General features: G+C 38.2%; 1 long non-coding RNA gene across 1 annotated transcript; it reads right to left on the bottom strand.

Annotated features, from left to right (window-relative positions):
- Positions 1-8,347: 8,347 nt before the first annotated feature.
- Positions 8,348-12,267, bottom strand: LOC135459798 (uncharacterized). Its single transcript, XR_010443102.1, has 3 exons — positions 12,206-12,267; positions 8,875-8,941; positions 8,348-8,675 (listed from the first exon to the last, which is right to left on the bottom strand). It is a non-coding gene; the product is annotated as an uncharacterized LOC135459798 (long non-coding RNA).
- Positions 12,268-25,043: the final 12,776 nt, after the last annotated feature.

The following is a 25,043-nucleotide window of genomic DNA, read 5'->3' as shown; positions in this document are numbered from 1 at the left end:
AATAGAATAGACTGTTTCAAGGGGAAGGACCTTTAGCTGGATGCTGTGCCTGGAGTGGGCATAAAACAGCTTGAACAATGACCTATTTGCAAAGCTACCAGTGGGGAATGGAGGTGGTGTTGAAAATGTTGAAACCAGCCAGACTCTATTATCTCAGAGTTAAACGTGCTTATAGTGAGGTGAAGATGTGCCAGACCTAGTCAAGTTCCTGATAAATTAACCAAAAAGTGATGGTGCTGATAACTTATCTAAAGCTGTTGAACTGACACAGCTGGCCTGGAGACATCTGACTGACAGTCAATTACAGTATCCAATAAAAGCTCAGTCCCTCTTCTTAACTGTAAGGAATTCTAACACACCCTTTCTTGGACTGTGCACAGAAATTCCTCCTTTAAACGGGGTTACTCAAGGATGAATGAGAGAGACTTGCCCACAGTCACCGGTATGAGTGAGTAACATCAATCTGTACTTAAAACACCACATGAGTTCTTCTAAGAATAAAAAAGGTTCAGAGTTGAGGAGAGGGATTTTGATTACAAATTTTATTGGACATTGATGGATCTAGGTTTTTTTTAAAAAAAATACGTTTATTTGTACTTCAAGACAGCTTTAAGTTGCTGCTTATAACCCCCTAAAATAAAGTAATATTATAGCCATTCATGACTTCTGTTATTAATTTTAGGAGTAAAATGCCTTGTTAAAGTGAGTTTCTATTTGTCTCAGTAGAAAATGTGAGATTTGGATATAGTAGCTGAAAAAAAAAATTCCTTCATGTTGATTTTTAAGTAAAGTGGTAGGAGGCATGTCATAGAGCAGGAAGATGACATGTTGCAACGGTTTACTTCTACACTGAAGAACTAATAGTAACCATCCTGTATTCTAGGACAATGGACTATGGACATTTAATTCATGCCTTCTATGTAAATGAACTCTCTCCTGTCAATATCTAGCTTCCCTACACAGCTCAGATATTTGAACCAGGACCAGGAAGGAGCAACACAAAACCTTCGCCACCCAATCTTCACATTTTCCTTTTCAACTACCTCTCCAACCCCGCAAAAAAACCCAAACCCTATAGCTGTCTATCACTAAGAGATGATTCACTACCTAACTGTCCTCAGAGGGACATGATCATGATAATGTTAACATGTTTTGGATAGTTTAAGGCTGTAAATGGCTGCAAGATGGAAAAGAAGTGATCTCTTAGTCAGTGTTCAAACCTTGCTTCTTTCGCTCTATTTTGCAATTAATGTGGATGGCATTACATGTGGGACAATGCTGACCATTTCAAAGCTTCAGCAGACTTGTTTCTGTATTCTCATGCATCTGTAAAGACTGGCAATTGTAGGATTGAAAGTACTGTCATTGATCAGTCAAAGTCAGTGATCAACTTTCCTTTAGATTCAGGATTGGGTAAACATGTCCAAACCAACCGCTACAGTGACTGAACAATAACCTAAATAAGTCCATGCACCTTTTCCATTCAAATAATTCTATAAAGTGTGTCTAATGGTATTTTTAAAGTGGAGCTAACAATTCCTATTAATCACTGGAAGTGATACTTTAAAAAGAATGCTTTGTGTTCTTAAGGTCATGGAATATATGTATATATGTTTATATTTCAAGGCTAATGTATCTGAAAAAAACAAAAGTCATCCCAGTGCCCTTTGTGTTATTAATTTACTGGTCATTGCCATGGGAAGAGAGTTAAGAATTTTTAAAATGACCCTTAAAATCTAATGGCATAAATAAAGAACATCCATAATTGTATGTAGCTGTTAATCTTTGAGTGCTCTGTTTGAACAGCTCTTTTCTAACACTAAAAACTTTTCTAGGTTGCTCATCTAAACCACTTGTAACCTGTCCTTCCCTGAATGATTGTTACAGAGTAGATGCAGCCAGAAGGGGAAGCTAACTGAGCTCTGCCACACAGATATGAGGGAAAACCCTAGATGTATCTTCCATCAGCCTCATGAGGTATAATGCCTGAACTGCAGCATTGAAACAAAACAGTTTGGAATGGAATTCACTGGACCTATCTAGCAGCTTGGAAAGGTATTGTTAGGTTGGGGAGATAGGTTTTAGAAGCTGAAAGTGTAGGAGCCCTTTGAATGGTTAGCTCAAGATAGTATTTGTGATCAAACTAAGCTCAAATTTTTGGCATAGTATTTCTCAGAAAACTTTGGATATTACGGGGCTAGGCATTTTCTGATGGATTCTTTACACATTCTAAAGGTATAAAGTATCACATTAGATATCAAATTTGTAAGACCTTCTACCTTAAAATACAAATTAAAACTTAACATAATGGTACCTTCTGTGTGGTCTGAAGGGAGGAAGACCACAAATGACAAGGTAGTTTTTATGTGAATTACTAACTATATTCTAAATACAGATGGGAGATAAATGTGATATATATCTCACACATACAAGAGTGTGTGTATGTTTAATTGTGAAGAAGAAACCATATATATACAAGAGTGTGTTAAAATCATAGGGATTTTTTCTTCCATTTTAACTGAATAATCTATGAAGTGCCAGTATTTTACAAATCAAAGCTGAAACCCAGCTTAACTATACAGATGCACACTCAGAAATTCAGACAACTAACTGAGTTATTTGCTTTTTAAAACTCAGTTATACTACTTGATTACTTTTAAGTTCCACTTGATACATATTAACCAATATATAAATATATTTAAATACCTCAAAATATTTTATAGTGCTCAATTCTTTTTAAGGTGGAAAAGTTCTTTTAAATAGTTTATTTGGTATCATATTATTCCCCTACAATTGTGTCTTTTGCTCTTTTTTGGGAAGGGACATGATTTTGTGGGGTGTTGATTTTACTTGTTTGTTTTTGTTTTAGGAGGATTGTTTGTTTGCTTTTTTCCTTTTGGTTTGGCAGATTCTGGAATTTCTGTTTGTTCCTTTCCTTTAGTTTGGCTGGTTTTTGTTTGTTTTCATTTGTTGGGGGTTTTAAAATATTTTTTATTTCCCCAAGGGTTAAATCATGCTTAGCTATTGCTTGTATGGGTGATCCTGACTGTCATACGTGAACTATGTATTTCTGTATGATCACTGAGTATACCACACCAGTTAATTCAGTAATTTGTTATACTCTTGCATAATTGTTATTCCAATTCCCTGCAGACTGACTGTCTTCAAGGAAGAAAAAATAATGTTTTAAGTTGATCATTAAAAGAAGTATTTAAACCATTGGCCCTTGTGCTTCATTAGAAGGGAAAATGGACGAACACTGTTTAAAATGCTTCTCAGCTCTGTTTGTAGGTGACTTTGCTATCTTCATTCATTGTGCTTCATTAGTACACTAATTAAAGTACTAGTACATACAAGATAATCCTGGGGAATCAAGAATGCTCAAAGCTAAACCTCACTGTTCATGGTTGCCAAAGTCTAGAGAAAGATGTTGGTGGAAGGAAATCCTTAATTGTGTCAATTTTGAATCTTTCTAAAGACTCAGTTCCTTTTCATCAGCCAAAGCAACCTTAACAGAGTACTGGTACTTGGCTTGTTCTCTGAAAAGTAGTCATGTGCCTCTGCTGCTTGTTCTGTGCTGGCTCTGGATTTTTTGGTGCACCTACTCAAACCAAATCACTTTTCAATAAATGACTGATTAATTAAAAAAAAAAAAAGCATCTTTCAGCCAGATCAGCAAGGTATATTAAAAAAAAAGGAAAAATAACAAGTCCCCATTTTAACAATAGCAAGATCAGTAGGCTTGACTACAGAACCACATCATCATTGTATAAATAGCCAAAATAACTAATTTTTCTGTGTCTTTTCCCAGAATAGTAATTGATAACTGTGTCCAAACCCCACAGCCTAGCTATTTTTCCTTCTTTTGAAATTTGAAATGGAGAATGTAATGTCTCTGCTAAACAGCTTAGTGAAATCAAACCCTTTGTTTTTATTTCATTTTTCTATTGCTGCTGTAGTTCTATATTAGTTTATTATATGAAGGTCTTTTGCTACTATAAAATATCAGCAAGTGTGGATTATTTTCATTCTTCATGAGCCCTGTAATCTTTGCCTGAGTTCTTTTAACAGGTAATTTTATACGAATTACATATTGTTATTGTCCTTAGATAAACTTCTTCAAAAAATTGCAGGCTAGATGCATGTGGAAAACTGCCTAAATGTGAACACAATTTGAGGATTCCTCTCACTGTAAATACATAGACTGGCTAACAAGATTTCTGCTACTTCAAATATTTTCCTGACTAATCAGAAAATGGTGGTAGCACATCAAAACATTCTGTAGCTTCAGATGCAAAGTCACAAATTTCCTGCAGGTGAGATCCTCAGTTGATATGAATGGGTAAAGATCTGTGGGCTGCAATTCATAGCAGCAAAAAGTTTTTTGAAAGTTTTTTGTGGTCTTAATTGAACACAAGTTCAGATGAAACTTGAAACATATGCTTTAATAAAAGGTATTTCTGAACATGCAGTACTGTTGTTACATCAAGTCCTAGATTTTACTTAGAAAAATAGTCTTATTTCAGTAGAATTACTAATGTAAGACAAGGAATAAAGGACTCTTTATGGGCATGACCTGAAAAGTAAAACTGTAAGGTTTATACAGTTAATTTTGAATCCTAAAGTTTAACATTGTGACTAACAGACTTAATTTTCTCCCTAGTCTGTTATACAGCCAAAGGGGCAAATAGGTATGCTCAAGTTTAAGCAAACCTTCTTCATTTCAACTGCCCAGAAATAGAAGAGGAGAAACACATCGCCTTGTTCTACAGTGTTGTCACTGAAGGTATACATCAATCCCAGCAATCTTACTAACAAGAAGCAGACTATGTTTTTTTCCTACATTCTTTGAAATACCAGTATTTCCTTAAAAAACCAGACAAGCTCAAACAGTGGCTGTGACAAAAGATGAAAACATTTAGCATTATTTAGCATTAATTTGCTAAAATCAAGCAAGATGGGAAAAACTAGCATGGACAAAGAATAGTATCTTCTTACCCTGCTAGAGGGATATAGTAGGAGTCCTACTAAAATACCTGTATTGTATCTGAATATCTGTATATAGGCCTTGCCCTGATAAGCCCCAGTTGTTCTTGATGGGCTGCAGCTGTAGCTAGTGAAGATGACTGTGATAAAAGGGGGTGGGCTTGGCCAGTCAGGGAGAGCCTGGAAGGAGCCCTGACGAAGAAGGAGCAACCAGCAGAAGAAGAAGTCTGTGCTGTGAAGAACTGCCCCCAATAAATATCACCGAGAAGGTAAGAGACTTTAGAAATATGTTTGTGACAGTGTGGGACTTTGGAAATATGAATACAGCAGAGGGAGTAACAGTGAAATTAACCCTGAGAACTGTTTCAAGAGTGTTCTAATGAAAACAGTACAATACAAAGGCAAAGTTTTGTATTTGACAATATCAATAGTCCTAACTGATTATGGACATTTACATTTAATTTACTGTGGTTTTAAAGTAAAATACTCTCTGTGCTAAAATTTCTTAGTGCAGTTGTCATTTACTTTTATTTTCTGTACTCTAATTTAAGGACTTGTTCAATTATTATATTGCTCACATCTGTTCATATATGCAAAGTTAATTCTGTTGAAACATATCAAAAATACACCACCCAAATTTTAAAACTCTTGCTTCATGCTCAATTTTGATACTTATCAAGATTAAATAATTAAGTGCAGGAAAAATAAAATTGAGATTTGTTTCATAAATTTGAGGATTAATATATGATCATAAATTGTAACAATTTACTGGAAAACTACCAACCGCTCTTTCCATATGTGATGATTAGGATTTGTATTTCAGGACATGAGATTTGTTAATGTAATTTTATGTCGGTAGGGCATACCAGTGGAAACATATTTGCTGTACACTGCTTGGTGATATTTTGTGGCTGTGATAAACAGCCTAAATTTGAGATACACAGATATGATAGAGTGGACTGTTAGACAGATAAGAAAGGGGCTGGATGGTCACATCCAGAGGGTAGTCAAAGGCTCAGAGTCCTGATAAATGTCAGTGATGAATCGTGGCCCTCAGGAGACTGTACTGGGCCCAGTGTTATTTATTATCTTCACCAGCAACACAGATGAAAGGATTGAGTGCACCCTCAGCAAGCTTGCAGATGACACCAAGCTGTGTGGTGCAGCTGACACTCCTGAGGGACACAATGCCATCCAGAGGAACCTGGACAAGCTCGAGAAGTGGCCCATGGGAATCTCATGAGATTTAACAAGGCCAAGTGCTGGTGCTGCCCCGAGTTGGGGCCACCCCCGGTGTAAACCCATGCTAGGAAAGAACAGATTAAGTAGCAGCCCTGCCCAGAAGGACTGGTGGTGGTGGGTGAGAGGCTGAACTTATTAGATTTCTCTCTATGCGGTTCTCCAGCTGGTCAAGGTCCCTCTCAATGGCAGCACAACATCTGGGTGTATCAGGCAGTCCACTCAGTTTTGTATCATCATAAATCTTGCCGAGGGAGCATTATATCCCTTTGTACAGGTCATTGATATACACGTTGAATAAGGCTACCATGACTGGTTTCTTGCCACAGATGACATGGAGAAAGCTAACTTGCACTGGACAGTGAAATACTGCAAGGTGGTCCTTGTAAAACAAAGAAGTTTGGAAGCCTATTTCTTGTTTTATTCCCCCTCACAGACCAGATGTTAACAGATCAAGATGTTACTCATTCCACAGTCCAGGAAGCATGTGCTTTTTAGTAAGACAACACAACTTATATCTTCAAAGGAGGAGTTCTTTACTTCCCTCAGGCCTAGCATGACTTCATACTATTGCAAAGATGGACAAAAAACCTGTATCATCAGTCCCTTTAAATAAATGTATAGAACTGGACAAGAATTTTCATTTCCTTGAAAAGATTTACAAACACCCAAATCAGAAGTGCATGTAACAGTGTATGAAAACAGCCAAACTGAGCTATCCTTTGAATCTTTTCACAATTTGTGCTTTCCCCCGCCTTTTTCTGTAATGCAGATATAGCTTTGACTGAAAACTATCACTTTTAAGGGACTTAGTAATTCGCAGTAATGTTTCTTACATTTCAAGCCATTTTTAAGCAGGTCAGTTGAAGTGTTCAGTGGTCACTGACTTTTTAGACATTCTTCATGAAGAGAGGCTGAGAAAGTGCTGATTTTCTCTGACGACAGAAAGGCTCACGGGCATCTTCCTGGCACATGTAAATGGCTAACAAGAAGGAAGGAGATGAAGCCAGAACACTTTCAGTGCATCAAGTGTCAGTACAAGAGGCAGGGGATACACAGCTCCCTCTGAACATCAGGAATTGCTTTTTTCACTATTAAATTGGTCAAACACAGGCCTGGAGAGATGCTGTGGACCTTCTACAGAGAAATGTAAAATGCAACTGAACCTGCGCAACCTGGTCTTGCTGACTCTTCTTGAGTAATACAGTGGAGCCCGCTGACTGTAAAAATCTCTGCCAATATAAAGAATTCTGGGGACATACAAACTTCAAGGCTGAGAGTCAGTGCAGCACAAATCCATAAAAACTACTGGACTTCTGTGTAAATATCTCTGTGTGTAAATTCTGCCTACCACAAATTTACTCCATGTCCATATATTGATATGCATTTTGAATTAGCTGCATTATGTGCATGAGTTCTTGGATATTGCAGAACTGCAATATAAATCTAAGGTACTCAGAGTTGATCTGAACTCCTAGGACTTCCTGTTCTTTTGGTAGCTGACTGGTGCTAAAACACTGAGTTTGTCTTCTTTAGGAAAAAAAAATTGCATATTTTTTGAAAACTTTGGAAGAAACTTAGTCAATGCTATTTTACTGACAGAAAGTTCTACATTTTTTCAAAATTCAAAAATGGCATTTTCCTTGCTTGTAAGAATATATTTAAGCCAACTGTTTTTTAAAGAAATTATTATAAAACATGACAATAAATCCAGGAGTGATACATTGAATTATCAGTTCCTGCGCTAAGTTTTGTAAGCATGTAAAGCAAAATTACAAACTACATACCAAAATATACTCATACTGTTTAAGAAATACATATTTACATATAACATATCAATGTACTTTGGTTAGCAACAGAACACCGAATTCATAACTAGATGAAACATCTAATTCCATATGCATAATTCTTTTGATGCTGCATTTATAAGCAAGGAAAAGAAAGGAATTGCTAAGATCCATGTCAGATTTAGGCCATTACACCTTGTTAATTCATTATTTGTGATTAAAATATTTAACAGTCATCATCAGATGATTTAGAGGATTTTTTTCAGCAGAAAAAACACCCACAGCAGAAATTTGCTTTGACAGTGGAGAGCACTAACTGAATCTGGTCACTTTTAGATAACAACATTTTTTGCCCTTATACCAACATATTTCTGAGCTGAATTTCAGTAATTTTATTTTTGTTCACCTTCTTGATCAGAAGTTAGGAATGCAGCATCATTGCAGAAAGATGGTCCAGCAGAAGATGGAAGTTTTGAGGGACTTACATTTTTTAGAACTTGTAGGTGAGAGAGTGGCCAACAAATATTACTGTTTGAGACTGGCTAAAAATCAAGAGCTTCTGAAGAACTTAAGAAAGAGACAAAACAAGCAGTATACAACTCTGTAGGAAAGGCCAGACAAATGAAGGATTTTCACTGGTGTTGTTGGACAATGGCTTTTAACCTAAGTGGACAAGAAAGAGTAAGAAAGGTGGAGTCATTCATTGAGATAATTCAATAAAACTACCAAACTACTTAGAAAAGTGATACTGTCTAAACTCTACCCACTTGTCCAGGTTTTGGCAAGGAATGGCTGAGAAGATGTTTGTAGGTCAGAAATTTTGACTGACAAGATTAATGAGGGTTAAGGAAGAGTTTACTACCTGAAGCATTTAGTGAATGAAGTCCAGGACACATGAGGAATGAGAGGTGTTAAGGTTTTTACATTATCTGAAAGAAAAGTCACAAAGCCAAAAGTACTTTATTAAATATTTGGTTAAATTTGCACAATACAAATAGTAAGTTTTCTGTTAGGCACTCAGAATTAAATATTAGCTGTGAGATTTTGTGATTTGTTTCCAACCGTGAGCTGAAGTTTTGACTTCACATTCTGAATGTCACAAACTGTATGTACTTTTTCAGTTCTCTGGTGACATAGATGTAAAACGCAAGCTATTTTAGGGAGCCTTAAAATGATAGGTGATTTACATACGGTATCTACACACAAACATAGGATCACACTTTAGGGTGATTTATTAATGGCAACAGTAGCTTACTTTGGTAAGCTATGGTTCAGTTCTAGTTATAGCCTTTGTCTTCAGGGCCTGTTAATCTTGTATGCTTTTCTGCCCTGGTACAACTTTAAGATTGTCACAAGGAGAATAAATTTTATGTCATTTCTGTTCTTATTACAGTCTTCACATTGTAATGAGAATGGAATAATTTTGTTCAATTTTCTGTCCTTGTTACAGTGTATTATGAGAATGGATTAATTTTATGACATTTTCTTCTCTTATTATAATCCTTGTTATGGGAACGAGAATATGTAATGAGAATGAGAACACTTCAAGTATTAAAGGTCTGTGAGAACTCCTGACAAAGACTATAACAAGAAGAGAAAGTGACACCCAATCCATTTTTGTGACAATCTTAAGACTGTAAAGAGAACTCTAGGTAAAATGTATTCATCCATTCATAAGACAAAGACTGTTGAGAAAGTGAAAAATGGAAAAAAAACTAATCAATTTTTGTCACAATTTGGATATTAAATCAAACTTTATTATGTGCTTTAGAAAGTATAGTAAGTTAATAGAAAAAGTCACAGTAGGGTCTACACAGAACATCCAGCTTTCAAGTAGACAGTCTTGGTGGGGTAAATATAGTCAGTGCACTCTAAGCCAGATTTGCACAATACGTGATCCAGGTATCATAAATGGAAAACAGGATCCACAGAGAGCTTCAGGGGAAGTCTTCCCAAAGACTTCAATGCAACTAGGAATTAATCCCAAATCCCTTTTTTCATAACAATCCAGAAAATAAGAGACTTTCTTGTATGAGCATTGCAGCATTTTTTACCCAGGATCTAAAATATTAAAATAAATATTGCAAAAATCCATGTTTAAAAAAACCAAAACATTCCAAGATCCAAAACTAGGCCTGTTTACCATCTAAGTACTTATTTATATGTAAGTATTTAAGTACTTACCCAGAAATGAAAACAGAATTTTAGATCAAGATTTGAATGGGGCTTTTTATCCTGATAATTGAAACTATATAATACCATCACCTTCACTATTTTGGAATAGACCTACTAGCACAACTGAAAGAGATGAGCTGCATAAATCAAGATGAAAATTTTAAATCACTAGAAATTTGCAAATTGAAAAATTGAATTTTATTGTTATGACAGTCCACATAGCTTGTAACAAATGAAAAGAAAGAAATGGATATGAAATTTGGCAGTTTTCTAAAAGTTGCTAAAAGCGTGCTCTGCTAACATGTCTGATGTCAGACTCAGAATAGGTAGAGGGTTTTGAAGTCAGATAAAAGAAAAAGAGCAACAACAACAAAAAAAAAAACAACCCAAGGAAAAGAGCAAAAAGTTTGCTCTATTTTAGTTAAAAAGGTTGGTACTACACCCAAACACAGATATTACTACAAAAGAAAGGTTAATTGGAAAATGTATGTATTATACCTATAGTAGGACTGCACTATCACTGTCAGCTTGGATTTTACTTGGATCTGGAAGAACAATCAGTGATGTTATATCTAATTCAACATGTTTATCTATATCTCAGATCTGATAACAGCTTCTCTCCTGGAATATCCTGTGGAAATTTCATTCCTGCATCCTCCACATCTTCTGTTAAAGATTAGCCACCTCATGCAAAAGAAAACCTACTAGAACAGTTGTCAGCCAGGCTGTGTAAATTTTAAGACGAACACATAGACAGTTGTCTCAAATAAAGCTAGCATCAACAGAAATAGAAGAAAATCAGCTTACAATAAAAATGATTTTGAGTACACCAGCAGACAAACAGGAAAAAATCAATAGGAGGAAGAAATTAGGTAAGGAAGAATAATTATCTTATTAAAAAACAGATATTGCAAGTGCAAAACCCATGCAGATAAAACCACCATTCCCTCAGCTAAATAGCAATGAAGGCTCACATGCTTGTTGCAAACTTGTAAAAGTTTAAACTACTTTAATTTTACAATTTAAATAGATTTAATTATTTTTATGCAATTTTTGGAAAGCTGTTCACCTGCATTTTACATGATTTGTTGCAAATTCACCACAGCATTTTGGGATCAACTTGAACCTTTCAATATCTTTGCTATGCCTCATTGAAAGTCTGAATTCTACTTCTTCAGTATTAAAAGAACTGTAGTACCCACTTACAGATATTCTTGTAGTCTTAGTTTTCTGCCTCAAAGGTAATAATAGCAATTTCTAACTAAAGGTACCCAAGTACAGAATTCTAAAAGATTTCCAGAAATTAAACTCTGTACCTTGCAATTTTCATAGCATATAATCATCGCTTTGAGAGACAGGTGCCATCTCAGTCATCTTGGTGAGATATCTTTGGGCAGACAGTGTTCTCCTGTCCTTCTTTTTCTTTACTTTATGTAAATCCCTGCCATGAACTGTGCTGTCATCAGTGAGGTTACTTGAGAGAGATGAGAGCCTTACTTACATAGCTAACTAGTACTCATTTTTTTCCAAAAACTTTGAAAAGAGACCTTGTACCTTGATATCAAAGATCACTAACCCCTAGTATGTAATGTGCATGTATGTCACAGTCGCCTATTATGATAGATTACCACAATTTTTTAAAACTTTTATCCTGACAAGGACCCTTCATGCCTGCATTTGTTTTTGACCGTGGTCACAGGGGTTTTCAGGTGAAGGAAGAGACGAGAATGTTGACTCCATGTTCAGAAGGCTTGATTTATCATTTTATGATATATATATATATTATATTATAACTATACTAAAAAGAAAAAAGAAGGAAATATTTCCTCAGAGGCTAGCTAAGCTAAGAATAGAAAAGAATGAATAACAAAGGCAGCTGTCTAGGACAGAGAGCAGGACCCAGCTCTGCTGTGACTGGTCACCACATCCAAACATCCACAGGAGACCAGTCATGGATGAGCCTGTTGCATTCCACAGCAGCAGATAACTGTTGTTATCATATTTCTAGAGTCCCATACCTTCTCGGTGATATTTCTTGGAGGCAGTTCTTCACAGCACAGACTTCTTCTGCTTGTTGCTCCTTTGTCAGGGCTCCTTCCAGACTCCCTGACTGGCCAAGCCCATCCCCTTTTATCACAGTCATCTTCACTAGCTACAGCTGCAGCTCAGTTAAGGACATCGCAGCTGCAGCCCATCAAGAACAACCGGGGCTTGTCAGGGCAAGGCCTATATACAGATATTCAAATACAACACAGATATTTTACTAGGCCTCCTACTATATTTCCCCCTTTTCTTTTTCTTACAGAGACAGGTTTTACATATTCTACTTACAATTATACAATACATATATTTTCCCGTCTCCCGACTGTACAATACAATACAACTAAGACTCCTACTGTAGATAACCATTGTTTACATTTGTTGCTGAAACTTCTCAGCTTCAGCAGGAAAAATCCTAAAGAAAGGATTTTTCACAAAAGATGTCTGGAACGCTTGTTCAATGAGGCAAACTTGATGAGATCAGCTGTATTTAATCCTAAAGGATAAACTATCTTATTAATATTAGAGATACTAGAGATATATATTCTCTTTATTATGTAGAATACACAATAAAGTCACTTGTGTAGCTTTATTGCAGGAGTGGCATCTCCAAGCTTCTCTGAATTTCACCTGAATTCGTATTAAACACAAAATCCTTCAATTTTTAGACCATTAAAAATATGTTCTTGTTTTCTTCTGATGAAACAACTCAATAGCCTAGAACAAAACAGACACATAAATTAAATCTGTCAATGAGATAAGGAATGTATACACTATTTTGTAATGACACTATTCAGAACCCTCGTGATAGACAATAGAGCAAAGAGAAATAGCTGGCAGCTGCCTTTGCACCAATAATTTCTCTGCTACAGTTAGCAGTCAATGTTTCAACTTTATACATTTATTTAGATACATGATGTTTACAGTTAAATAATATTTTTCATACATTTTCTTCAACAACAAAACATGCTGTCTTCTCTTGATACCTAAAGATGGTTTTAGCTTTTTATGTGTTTTTCATATATTTCAGATTTTTAATATATGTTTGTACAGCTTCTAGTACTTTTCCTGCCCTCCCTCAAAGTTTAGCTAAACCTTATTAACATATTCTTGAAATTCTGTTTAGTCTTAGTTTTTAGAAGAGAACATCTGCTAACAGCTTCTCTGTTTTCCACTGGAAGTTAAGAGACATAACAACAAAATAGGGCAAAGAAACCCCTGCACCAACTCCAAGAGGCTGACCTTAGTGTGGGTTACTGGCTCAACTGATCTCCTATTGGATGTGCCTGCTACATATAATGCTTAATTATAGAAATAATAATTATTCTGAATATACAGATGCATGTTCATATCTTATACATATACATATATCTATATATTTACATACAAAAATTGCAGAAATTTTTTATCAGGTGTGCATTTAGCCATATTTGTGCACCTAAAAGCTTTCATTAAAGATCTGCTTTTTTCTTACCATTTTAACACTATTGCAAGTTTTGTCTTTTGAATCCAGGCAACATGTTTATTAACTAACTTCTGGAAGGACTTGGAATTCTAGACGAATGCTCAAACAACGTATGTGCAAATATATTTCTATTCAACTTAAAGCTTCCTCAATTTTCTCAGGCTTTTCTCTATCTTTTCAATGAGTATATCAAATCAAAGTTTTGATGCATTTAACACAGTATTTTTGATGCATTTAACACAGTATTTTTTTGTCTATAAGACCATAAAAATATAATTTGAGTATGTAGTTTTCCACTTTTGGTATTCACGGTGCTTTACATGCTATGAGTTCAACACTGTCAGACTAAATACTGCTTAGTATTCATTCTACTTCATTTGAGTTGCAACTAATTTGCAACATTAGTTATTCTAACATCACATTTTTTCATGCACAAGTATTAAATTTAGTTTTTTAAAATTCTCCATCTTTCTTGCAATTCTTAAGATGGATTAATCTTCTGACTGAATTGCTGCTAGTAGAGTCCAAGGTAAAGAAGCAAAAAGGGCCTTTGTGTAATACCCACAGGTGTTTAATTCAGGTGGGCAGTGAGATGTTCAGGCTCCAGCATCCACAGGTGGAAGGGAGAGGTTTCCCTCTGCAGTAGCCCCAGGGCTAATCTTGGTCTTGGGGCAGTACAAAGACAAGGGCCAATCAGGGAATAGGTGTGGGAGACAGCATTGATAGCATCAGGGCTGGGATGCCTTGAGAGAACTCCCCAGTTTAGGTTAGAATGAGAAGTTGAAGCATTCTCCCAGCATTCCCTACCCCTCAATGTAAATGAAGGTCTGTCTGTCATTTGAAGTTCACTCCCCCATTCCAGAATGTTCGGTATTCCCGGACTCCCCATTGGCCTTTGTTTGAGAGTTTTGTGCAGACGTGGCTTGAGGAAAAAGGCCATGATCATATACAGCTGGTTAAGCAGTAAAAAGCAGCTGTAAGCAGTAAGTTCTCAGCCTTTTCCTTACGAGAAAAACAACAACACTGCGTCCTTGAGCAAATAACAAGAAAAACACTGTGATAAACATGGTACCCTTGAATGCAGTCAACAGTAGGATGTAAAAACAAGTATTAGCCTCAACAAGAAAACCACAAGTATTTTGAGAATATAGCCACAAAGGAGGAGTTGAAATTTAATCTGTAACCAATGATGAGCTTAGCTTTTGCAATATGTATGAGCTTAATTAACACTTCTATAAAAGTATGTAAGCTGGATCAATAAATTGGAGACCAATGATCACTACTAGGATGTGCTTGTCTCCCTTCACTTCCATCAGGCCTTCCCCAGAACACTACACCCTCCCTGCTCTCTCATTGGCAAAAGCTGTATCGCCCCACTTTGACTCCTCCTTCCATCCCTATTCCCATTTCTGTGTTTGTATCCTGACCAAGCCTACCCTGCCCCAGTTATATACCCTAGACCCTCCCTTGTTCTTGGCTCATCATCCCTGGATCCCTTCAACTGTGTTTGTCTTCCTGCCTTACCCTGCACACCTGGACTTTCCCTGGAACCTCATTTCATTCCTAAATAAACTCTGTTGGATTCTCCATACGAAGAGTCCTCTCGGTGCAGTGGTGAGGCACTGAATAAAGCACCCGGGCTCAGGCGTCGGTGGGCTGAGGGAACTGTTTGTGCGGACCCAAGTGGAGACGCTGTTGGGAAGGTGGGCATGGCGACAGCACCTGCCCCCAGAGACCGCCCGCAAATAGGGAAGGAGTGGCTCAGGAATGAAGGAACAGACATACGCATTGGGGAAGGAGCCAGTGGGGTGTAACTCAAGGTATGCCCCCCAGGGCCTCCACAACATCTGACCACTGTGGAAAGTCAGTTTAATGTGACATGGAAGCTCATGAAAAGTGATACCAACTGCTGATACTTCCACCCACCCTCCAAGAAAAAAAAAAATCAGATGTTGTAATGTTCACAAGGGCATCAATAGTTTGATGTGCTGTTTTTCATTGATTTGATTTGCCAATCTTTCTGTCTCAAATCTCTTTTCCACTGTTTTTATCCTCTCTCTAATGTCAGGTGCTTGTTGATATCCAATAAGCTTCCACTAGGGGTATGAATCTCTTTGCTTAGCAAATTGCTATTATGTTGGTAAGGCTTTTTTTTTCCCTACATATCCTTTACTTTAAATCTTTTGCTCTAGATTTCTACCAAGGATTGAAAAACTGTAATTTTTTCTTATGGGGCTCAGATAATTAAGAACACTTGTACTTTCCCCCTCATTCTCCTTATCATAAAAATATTTTTATCCCATTGTTTTTTCTTTAATGTAAAATAGTATTGTTCACAGAAATGTTACATGAATTCAGTTATCTTTCTCTGCACAAATTTACTTTCAATTATTAAAAACATTGGTGGGTTCAGCACAAGTAGGGTAATGCATGTCTACTGATACAATTTTTTATTCCTGTTATTGCTTTCAGAAGCAGAGTAAAGTATTATTTTCATGATTATTATTTGTCTACTACATTTTTAGGGCTATTCACTTTTGGAGGACTTTAATGAATCTATTCTTTCATCCAAGGTATTCTCTGAACAGGGCTCCCAGAGCTCACAGTTCAGAAGGTGCTCCAAGCAGAAAAGACAGTTCAGTAAGTTCCTGCTGATTGTAATTTTATAAACTCTCTGTAATGCCTCAGGTTGTTCCTGCTATTTTAGGGTTAATAATACAGGGCCCAGTTTATTATTGAGATTACTGGCTTTTGTTCCTACAGAACCAATAACCCTCCCTGGTGCTGGATCCTTTCCCTCTAGTCAGGCAGCCAGCAGTCATTCTTCTGTCCCAACCAGTGGCGTGGCTGTCCCTTCCTTTCAGTAGGAGAGCCCATTTGTTTTCTGCATGTGTGCTTTACAAGCCAAACTAGCACTCTTTATATTTGCAGCCACATGTGCCACATGCATGATTTTAAGAATTGTGCTGGCATTGTTTCTGCATGTTTTCTAGATCCTGTTAGATGGCCTGTGTGAGGTGGTTCACCACTTTAAATGAAACAAACTTTTTCTCTCCCAAGCTTTTCTTCTGTAGAGCAGACAAAAGTAGAAACTAATTTTGCAGGACTTGTAGCCATAGACATACACGTTATTTGTGATCTTTAAAGTTTATAAGTCATGGATACATATATATATGTGCAATATTGGGAAAAGGTCACTATTAATAGTGCACAAACTTAATGAGGAATACATGGGTTATTTTCAGAGCATCAAATCCCTTTTGCTCAGATTGCTACTCTAGAGAAGTCTTATCAGGCCTATTCCACACTCAACTCAGACACATCAGAGTTTTCTTAATCTCTAAATTACATAATCCCATATACAAATATCAAAAATACAGTATTCCTGCTATTTTTATATGCCCTTTTACTATAGCAAAACCTTAATTTAATTAATAAAGCCAGTCGAGCTTACATTTTTATTATTGATACTTGTACTACAAACAGAAGAATAAATACTGAGTTAGTCTTATATTGTCCTTTAGGGTGTGGGGGTTTTGTATGTGTGGGGGGTTTTGTATGTGTGGGGGTTTTGTATGTGGGGGTTTTGGAAGGTTGTTATAAACACTTCATACTGATAACACAACTTTGGCTGAAATTTCATTTTCAGTATGAAAAAAATAAAGGGAACTTTTAGAGTAAGAATTCCATTTAAATGCCACAGAAAATAAATTTCATTTAAATATGTGCATTTTTGAAATTTGCAATTTTCTCCTGTACCTTATTTATCCATAGTCTACCTATCAATTTTCCTTCAAACCAAGTTGAAAAGCAAATTTTCATTTCAAATTTTTTTTACAGTCAGTTTCTGGTTTCTCAGTTGTGTTTGACAGAAGTTCCTATAAATGTTTGCAAAAATGCTACATCTTTTTTTGTTACCTCTTTTAAGCAAAACTAGTCGACTTGAAACTTATAATTAACCAAGTCATGGTATTTTTTAAATTAATTGCCTGGGAAAGATGTAAGTCTGTATGTCAACCCAGGCACCCAAAGAATATAGAAAACTGTTTCCTGTCAGTGTTGCTATACTATATTTAGAACATAATCCTCCATACTGCTTGTATGAGCTAAGTTGTTCAGTTATCTGTTTCTGAGTCTACAATGTCTCAGCCAGTGCAGTCACTCTTCCCAGTGCTGTGGGAGCAGTTTTGTCTGAAACCTTTCTTTCAGTGAAATACTTTTATTCTCTGCACCCTGGAAGGGTTGTGGATCAACTTCCTTTAGAGCCTCCCTATGCTTTAACTGCTTACAAACATGCTTCAGACTTCTGTTGATCTGTTACCTTGTTACATCTCAAATTTGATTTGTCTCCCTTAATGGCTTGAAGTCCTGTTGCAATTTCATGCTGACAGATTTCTTCTTAGACAACGTTTCTGTTCAAGGCTTGACAGCTTGAATCCAGCTGACTTGGTAAAAAAGGTGGCTATCAATTTTGAGGAGAGTGCATGTGTATGTTTCTTCCCCTGCCAAGACATACCTGTAAATTTTGCTGTGTTTATGTTGTCTTATTAATTGCCCACCTTATTTATAAGGCCTTCTAAAAGGCCTTTCACTAATCACCATGTGAGAATATGAAAGCTTTCACTTCCTCTGCCTCCATCCCAGTTTCCTTGCATGTGAGAGAGCTGGTTGTCAGAGGAGAAAACAAACCTTCCTAAAACAAGCATGTATCACTTTCCCTATGTCCCTCATTGTGTACTCAGAGATAAGCTACCTCTAGGAAGAGATTACTGATCTGTGAAAACAAGCTAGGTGCTGAGATACAATCTCACAATTTTCCTGCTGGCTTGTCCATCAGATACTTCTACAAGCAGGATTTCCCAGCCCAGAGCTGACCAGGGAAATAGGAGGAAGGCTGTCTAGCAAGCTGAGCACAAGTATTACCCGGCCATGCCAGCAGTAAGCAATTGACCTTGTTTTAAGGAATAGCACAAGAATAATCTGATTAAAGTAGCTGGAATCTACAATGCCAAGCTGAACTTGTGATATGGAATAAGATTTCCTATAAAATCCAGGGCACACAGCAAAAAATTGAACTTCTAACTCATGATGGAAGTGACAGTACAAAGTCAAAGTTACAGTGAGATATTTGGGGTTTCCACTATGTGAAAAAATCAGAACACTATGTGTCTACTTTTCTCCATGTCAAAAAATATCCCACATATTATGAAGTACTACAGAAAAAGCAAAGACAAAGAGAAAAAAGAATAGAAAACAAACGAAAAGCCCCCCATATTTACACAGGTGTTATTACATTTTCAAAATATTACTTTAGTTTTCTTACTGGTGTGCTCAGTTTTCAGCCTCACACTTAGTAATACATGATGACACCTAAAATATATTTCACAAAAGTAATGATGTAATTTGTGTTAAGGAGGCAGACTTTCTATAAATCCTGTCTTAATTCCCTCATTATTTTTTGATGTGTTTATTCAAAGGTCTACAGCAATTTAAAGTGCTGCTTTTCTAAAAGGGTTTCTCTAAACAAGGGAAACCATTTTTTTTAAATGGTAAAAACATAAATAAATGGATTTACTTGTAATTAAGGTACAATAACTTTTAATAAAATTTTATTCCAGCTTTTTTTTCAGTTAAAAAGACAAAGTCAGAAAACTGAAAACATTAAATCACATACAGCAGATTTAAAGGTGAAAATTCCATTTCAGAAATGAATTACTTGAGACTACAAAACTCAGTTATGTAAAGGTTTAACATGGGTGAGAAGCCAAGAGTAATATCTATCAATTTATCTGGCTCTTTACAATCTGTGACACTGTTGGATCACTGGAAAGCCACAGAAAATTAGTGTTCATCCTTTACAGAGCAGAATTCCTAAGACCACATTTGCTATGGGAATGGATGTTGGTTTGTTGGGTTTTTTGGTGCTTGGGGTTTTTTGTTTTTGTTTGCTTGTTTGTTTTGACTTGGTTTGGGTTTTTTTAATTTTTTTGTTGCTTTGGTTTTGGTGGGGGAGTGAAGGGTGGTTTCCCCAGCTTATTTGTCATGTGTTTGTTGGGGGAACAAAACACACACATCCTGGCTTGAGTGGATAGGAAGTGATGAGAAAAAAATATCACTCTCCAATTGTATTCCCCATGGACAATGACAAAAAAAAACCCCAACCAAGACAAACCAAAACAAACAAAAAAACCCCCAAACAACAAAAAAATCCCAACAAAACAAACAAAAAATTCCCCACCAAACCACAAACAAACCCACCCCCGCCAAACAAACAAAAACCCCATAAAATCTAAATTTTCCCACCAAGTCTTGTCATTAGTACATAGAAGAATGTTTCTCAATGCTGAGCAGCAATCCTTGGTTTCAAAATCAGCATTCTTAGAACTACATGTGTCTCAGAGTAAGTTCCTTAATTTAAATAGTTTATTATCTTGCTTACAGAAGACATACTCATATGCATGAATTTTCACTACTTTCTTTTAAAGGAGATTAAGAAAACTTCCATATGATATTCTTACTGCCTACAGCATTTTAAAAGATTTAGCATGAGGTTTGGGTTTTTTCTTCGATTTTTATTTGCTTGTTTTTATTTTCCCTGTCTTTCTGAAGGGGATAGCAATCATTTATATCAGCGAGACATTTTTCTTGAAGAATAGTAAGCAGATAGAGATGATGCCAGTGGTCATTTAAACTAATCCAACCTATTTGTCAATAGTTAGACAGGGTAGGCGGTGATCCACAATCCATTTAATTTTACTACAACCCAACCCAGGAATTTTTACCCTCTCAATATATCAGTGGAATTTTCTATATCTGTATCAAAAAATACCTTGTCAATTCACTTTGCCCGGGACAGATATCATACTGTCTTTTCTACAACCAAAGATAGGGATAAATCAGTGTAGAGATGTAGGTGACAAGCAAGGGAAGTCTGAACTATTATTTACACACCACTTCACAAAGACAGGAACTGGAACATACTTTAACTTTTCTTCTAATCACACATGTTTAAGCAGACTTATTTACAGAAAAGCCCTTTAGATCTCAGAGCTCAACTCAAAGAGATTCTTCAGGATCTCCAAAGCACAGATATCTATTATTACTATGTGAGAAATGACCTCTCACTTTAAATTTTTCAAAGTTTTATTAAAACTTTAGAAATAAAACCAAATTACAGTATGGGAATTTGTGGCCATCAGCCATGTACTGATTTACAAAATGGCTGCTCTGCCTTTTATATCCTGGGATATAAATGGGAGGAGACCTTGTGTTAGGCAGCCCTGGCCTGTTGTTTGGTGGCAACAATACAGGGTGGACAGGGAGAGGGAAGAAGGGGACTATACGGAAAGCAGAGGACATGTAAACAACAAATCACAATAACATAGCTATACATCAATAAAGCTTGTCTTAACATGCACACAATATTCATCCCTTAAATGCGAGAGCTAATCATCCCATTACCCATCTGTAACATCTATTACATCAAACTTCTTTCTGTTAGAAAGCAATGCGCTCACTCCTGTCCAATCTATATTAACATCTTTAGTGGCTGGACTATCTAGGTGATAGATAAAAATTTTGCATCTTTGTTATACTAACGTGTCAAGATTTTCGGTGGGTTGTGGGTCTTCAAAGAGACAGGAGTAGTTGTTAGCTGTCAAAAAGTTGTTTATTGCATGAATACATCAATCTTGAAGGCAGAGAATTCAAAGTATTAAAGTCCATGCTAAAAACTTTCCAGCAAAGAGTTCTGATGTTATGAACAGAAGCAGAAGCCACTATCCCTTTTGTTTCTTCTTCTTCATCTCATCATCCATACTCCATTACAGAGCATTTTACTCATAAATCATCCAATCAGCTAAAAACAGAATTCTAAAACATTCTTTCTACACCGATGTAAGCTTAATTTCTTCTGTATGAAAGTATACCAGTTCTTACACAAAACTTTCACACATAATACCTATTTTCAAGAATAGTTCTATCTATTCTATCTAGGAACATAAGCAATAGCTAATAACTTGTAACTCCGTGAACTCAAAACTAGGCTTTAGGGCCTCTTACTAGCCACGCAGTTTCTTAACTTACACTTCTATTTCATGTCTGTGTGGCTTAATATATTTCAGCTTCTCTCGAGGTTCTAATTCAAACTCTGCATTTCTTTCCCTCTCTCTGAAGGACTCAGAGCGGCTTCTGTTCCATGCATTCCAACACTATGGTGCCTGGATCTGTATCATGCAAGGGGTTTCCTGTCAGCTGCAGCTGAAATTGGAAGCTGAAACAGTGCAGGTGCTCTGTGCTGTTCTCTTAGAATATACAGGCAGTTCCAAAGGTTAGCAGACAGTAGAGCTGAAATAAAGCCTCTGCCCTTGTGGTCTGCAACTACATTTGTTGGTGAAAGCAATTGCAACACCTGTTGAAGACACAGATATCCAGCAACCTCAAGGAGAAAACTATTGCATGAATACATGCCTTGTTACTATTGAAAGACTGTCAAAAGAGGAAAGAATAAATAAAATTTCCAAAGAGATCTAGTAAAGAAATGTGACCTATATACAACTGTACACAAATCATAAAAGCAGACCACTTCACAAAAGTAGACCCTACACCACTTTAATTTTACTCAAGTGTAAAGGAGTAAAAGCTGTTGTGAATTTGACATGTGTTCTTATTGACCTTTACAAATTGAGACTAACACGTTCACTGCCTTTTAGCTCTTTTATCCAAAAATCCTCTGCTACACCATACCCTTCCAATGAAAGCTTCTGGCAGAAGCTCTGGCACTGATGTAATGAAATCCTCCTCTTTTGTTATCACAGAGAAGATACAGTAGTGTTGTGGTGTGTTGCAATGTCCGGTTTTAAACTTCCGGGGCCCTTCCCATGTGTACCTATCCCTTCTCCCTTCCCCCTCACCCCTTGCTGAGTGTGCCCTGTCAATCAGGCTAACATACCAGCAAGGCGTCGTGTGATTCGTCGATTTCAAAGGATGCTCCTCAGGCCTGGGGGTCATTGGCCTGTCTAAGTGTCATCCTCCCTTGAGACCCTGCCCCCTTCACCTGGTTGGTAACTCACCTGTCCCCTCCCCTTCCCCTGTCCCTGAGCTTATAAAGTTAATGAGACCATGCGGCCGGTATTCTGTTACCAGCAGTGGCCCAGTGCAGACGCCTCTGCACCAATGGAATAAACATCTGGCTACCTTCTAGCAGAATCGACTCCCTTTCTCTCCACCATCGCCAGAAGCTCTCCCCTGAGGTAAACGGAGTCCTGTCTTGTGCCCCGCTGCACTCTGCCGCCAGCCAAGGTATCTCTGGGGTAAAACACCGCAGTGCTGCCTCTGGCCAAGCAGCGAAGGTCAGAACTGGCCTAGGCACCATCTAACTGGTTATATTGGGATACATATTCCAATATATTGGCGTCCCTGTGGGTGGCTCGACTCTGCAGCCCGAAAACGGACTCGCAGTACCTCAGGGAAGTTTCTGCCAGCCATGCATCCAGCTGAAAGGAGCCTAGCTTCAAGACTCCCAGCTAGAGACTTTGGGAATACTCCCAGAAGAAGTTTCGTGGACTGTTCGGCGCCTTCTGGAAAGCCCAGCTTCATTGTGGTCAGCAGATTTTCCAGAGGGAGAAAAGGGCAGCCTCTCTTGCACCCAGAGAGAGGTCCTTTTCCGGTGGAGACCTGCCTGCCTGTACCCAGCCTACAGCTTCCATTTCACGTGAGTATCTCTGCTTTCGGTAGAGCAGAAGCTCAAAAACAGACTCTGCCGCGAGTTCTGTTCCTTTTTTGCCTTTGCATTTTGGCTGCGCAGCCCCACAGACAAGAATTCATAGCATTCTAGCTTTATTTTCTGCCGCGTGTTTCACTGTTTTTTAGAATTCGCGCCGGAGCGGGATCGCTCTCTGCCCTTCCCCCCCGGCTCAGCAGCGTGCTCAGACACGTGTTAGGAGACTCTCTTTCTCTTTCTCTTTGCGGGGGAGGGGGGGAGCTCTCTTTCCACGTGGCCGGGGGACCTGCGGGGTCGGGAGTGCTCTTTGCACACGCGGCGGGGGGGGGGGGGGGGGCGTCCCGGTTTCGGCTGCCACGTGGAGTGGCTGCTGTCTCTGCTCCGCGGGGGAGCTGCATTCCACCGCGGGGGAGGCTTTGTTTCTGCCTCGGCTCGGCAGGGCGTGCCCCGCTGCTGCTGCCCGGGAATTTTAAAAGCAGTATATACAGCTGCATTGTGAAGCTTTTGTCTGCTCGTTATCGCTTTCTATCTGTGGTTTTTTTAGAAATTGGTAGCTGATTTTAGCTTTGTTTTTGGTCAGGCGGGATTAAGTACTTTGCTTTTTAACATGGGTTCCAAACTTAGCATTGTACAAAGGGGAGTGTATTATCATATTGTTAGCATTTTAGTCAAGAGTAATGTGAAATTCTCTAAAGGAAAATTGAAACAGTTTATAAGATGGCTTTTTCTGCAGTTCCCAAATATTTCCCCTGAAGAAATCCACAATATTCAATTCTGGGATAAAGTTGGGAATGAATTGATAACCTTAGGACAATCTGGGAAATCACCCTCAGCTAAATTTGTGTTCTGGAGTTTACAAATTCGAACAGCATTGCTCAAACAAAAGGAAATGGAGAAAAAGCCAAATGTAAAGCCATGTACCTCTGCTCTCCCTGTTCCTCCCTCTCCCTCTAAAACCCCTAAACCTCTTTCCCCAAAACTTGGTATTTTAAAGAGTGCAAACTCATTGGGAAGTCAGCTCCCAGAGAGTGCAAGAATACCTGAGTTGTTTTGTTCACAAAGCCCTGGCCAGGCTGCGTGACTTTCCCAATCCCCTCCTCAAAAACCCAGAGCACGTGTTAGCTTTTCGGAGAGCAGTGATGTCCAAAATGGCCCCCAGTCCCTAGGGGGTGCACAAGATGGTGGGTGCCACGTGGCATCTTCCCAAACCTGGTCTTCTTCTTCCCAAAATCCTCTTAAACATCCCAAAATTCCTGCCCCATCCCCCTCTCCTCCTGTTCCTCGTGACACCTTCCCCCCTCCCCCCGCCTTTCCTGCAGTACCCTCAGCTCCACCCCTCTACTCCTCCCAGGGGGCGGCTGCTGACGTGATGTCACCAGGTGACCCCGCCCCCTGTTCCCACGGTATCCCCGCCCCCTGCCAGCCCTTGACCCCGCCCCTTGTTCCCACGGTTTCCCCGCCCCTTGCCAGCTCCCTGTCCCCGCCCCCTCCCCGGGTTCCCACGGTGGGGACACACCCACTGCCTGTCCCCAAACCTGTAGCTGTGATCCCAATGCTTCTGATTCAAGGGATACAGAGCCGGGGACAGCAGACCCAATGCACAGTGCCATGTTGTCACTAGCTCCTGTTA

This window comes from Zonotrichia leucophrys, chromosome Z (genome assembly GCF_028769735.1).
Source record: "Zonotrichia leucophrys gambelii isolate GWCS_2022_RI chromosome Z, RI_Zleu_2.0, whole genome shotgun sequence".
In the NCBI taxonomy this organism is placed as follows: domain Eukaryota; kingdom Metazoa; phylum Chordata; class Aves; order Passeriformes; family Passerellidae; genus Zonotrichia; species Zonotrichia leucophrys.
This window is presented reverse-complemented; position numbering and strand designations above follow the sequence as displayed.